The sequence below is a fragment of the Elephantulus edwardii genome, unplaced genomic scaffold, assembly GCF_000299155.1.
Source record: "Elephantulus edwardii isolate Elephantulus edwardi_28Jun2011 unplaced genomic scaffold, EleEdw1.0 scaffold00363, whole genome shotgun sequence".
Classification (NCBI taxonomy): Eukaryota; Metazoa; Chordata; class Mammalia; order Macroscelidea; family Macroscelididae; genus Elephantulus; species Elephantulus edwardii.
In genome coordinates this window covers 841,568-844,165 of record NW_006400113.1, presented here as the reverse complement: position 1 = coordinate 844,165, position 2,598 = coordinate 841,568, and positions in this window count along the sequence as shown.

The window sequence follows — 2,598 nt, the reverse complement described above, 5'->3', positions numbered from 1 at the left end:
AGTGACCCTATAAGCAACATATCTAAACCTTAACCTGTGCCATCCTCACACTTCCTGACACCCAAGAGCCTGTTGTACTAGTCACTGCATCCATCCACCTGGTTGAGGATCTTCCTCTTTTTCACTGACTCTTTGTCTTTCCAAACATTATATTCCTCTCCAAGAAACAGCCTCTTCTAGAAACATGCCTGAGGTATGTGAGGTGAAGCTCTATCATCTTTGCCTCCAAGGAGCATTCTGGCTGCGCTTTCTCCAAGACATGTTTGTTTTTTTGGCAACCTCATGAGGTGTTCGGTATTCTTCTCCAACATCACAGCTCAAAGGCATCAATTCTTCTATCATCCTTATTCATTATTCCACTCTCTCAGATGCATAACAAGTGACTGGAAATACCATGGCCAGAATCAGTTGCACCTTAGTCTTTAAAATGACATTAACGCTCTTCCATAATTTGGAGAGGTCCCTGACTGCCTGCTGCTACCTAAGGTGCTGATTGTGGATCCAAGATAAAGTTGCTGACAGCTTCAATCTTTTCTCCATCAATCATGAAGTTGCCTATCAGTCCAGTCTTTAAGAATTTTTTTTTCTTGATGTTGAGATGCAATCCATATTGAAAGGTATATTCTTTGATCTTCCGCAACAAGTGCTTAAAGTCCTCCACACTTTCAGCAAGCAAGGTTGGGTCATCTGCATAATGCAGGTTATTGATGAGTCTTCCTCTGATCTTGATGCCACATTCTTCTTCATAGAGTTCAGTTTCTAGAATGATTTGTTCAGCATACAGATTAAATAGGTATGGAGAGAGAATACAACCTTGACACATTCTCTTATTAAATTTAAACCATGTAGTGTTCCTTTGGAAGGAGGAGTGGCATCCACTTTCATAATAGCTTGCCTCCGGAAACCCTTTGAACCTGGAAAGAGGATGAAAGGCACCCAAGCATCAAGGACTCTCCTTCATAGGGTCGCTATGAGTCGCCTGCAACTCGACAGCACTTAACAGCAACAACAACAGTGTTCCTTTGCTTTGTTTTCACAACAGCTTCTTGATCTAGGTATAGGTTCGTGTGAGCACAATCAAGGGCTCTGGGATTCCCATTCTTCTCAATGTTAGCTATAACTTGTTCCACATAATCCAAAGACATGCCTTTGCATCATCAATAAACCATAAATAGACCTTCTGGTATTCTGCTCATTGAAATTAATTTTAAAAAATAAACAAATAAATACAGCTACTCCTCAGCAAAAAAACTGTATTCAACTACTAGAATGATAACAGTCAAAATATTAATAAAAGAGTCCTGTGGAAGATTGTGGGAAATAAAATGCATTTTTAAGTTTACACCAAAACATTCTGGTGTATTTTAAATACTCTCTTATTAGTATAGAGAAGCAACTGAACAGAAAGTTTTAATTCATCTAATAGCGAGCTTTGGTGGCTTAGTGGCAAGAAGCTGCACTGCAATTTTGAAGGTACAAGGTTCAAGTCGACCTTACCATGTAATTAACTACCTCTGAAAACTCACCAGAGGATCAACTATGAGTCGATTCCAACTTGATTTTACACAAAAATATGGATTTAATGTAACTGAATATTTGTCAGAAATTTTAAGAAGGAAGGTAAAAATTGTGTACCATTGATGATTCTGACTCATACAGACTCTACAGATAAATATGGAATTGCCCCAAAGAGTTTCCCTAGGCTACAATCTTCACTGGAGCATGCATAAGGTCTTTTCCCCTTGAGTGGTTCACTCACTCTCTTCACTACGTCAAGTCAGAACTGACTAGTGGATAGCTGACCTTCTACTGGGTTTGTGGAGCTTGAAATAGTACATGAAGAGATTATCTTTTTCCCACTGGAGTGGCTATCTAGTTCAAATAACCAACCTTTTGGTTTCTGAACATTTAACTATTGTGCCATCAGCACTCATTAATCTCTTCTCAATATTACTATAAAGGTAGCAATTTAGCAATTACTGATAGTGTGACTCATAGCAACCCAATGAACAACAGCACTGAGCCCTGTGCCATCCTGAGCCAGTCTCACTGTCTCCCACACACTTATTCCTATTAGCCTAGTTACCATGTCAAATCATCTCTGCCAAGGTCTTCCTCTCTTGCACTGTTCCTTCACCATTCCAAGCATGATGTCCTTCATCAAGGACTTATTCCTTCTCACAGCATGCCCAAAGTATGTGACATGGAGCTGAAAATTCTTGCCTCCAAGGAACATCTTGGCTTCACCCTCTCCAGGACAGGCCCAATTGTCCATAGTTTGTTTATTGCTCTTTTCTAGCACTACAACTCAAAGCCATCAATTCTTCTTCTATCATCCTTAGTCACGCTCTGATGCATAGCAAGTAATTGTGATCATAGTGTAAAACCCAGGAAAAACCGGCCGGAGAGGGAAGGCAGGAAGCTGCGCACTGGGGAAGGTCACCTCGGATAACAGCAAAGAGGCATCTTTCAGGTACCCAGGAAAAACCGGTGGGAGAATGTGCTCCAGAAAGGAAAACATGATCTACACAGGAGTTCTACAGGACACATCACCTTCCCTTGGAGACAGTACAACTAAACTTAAGAGACACTGGTCAA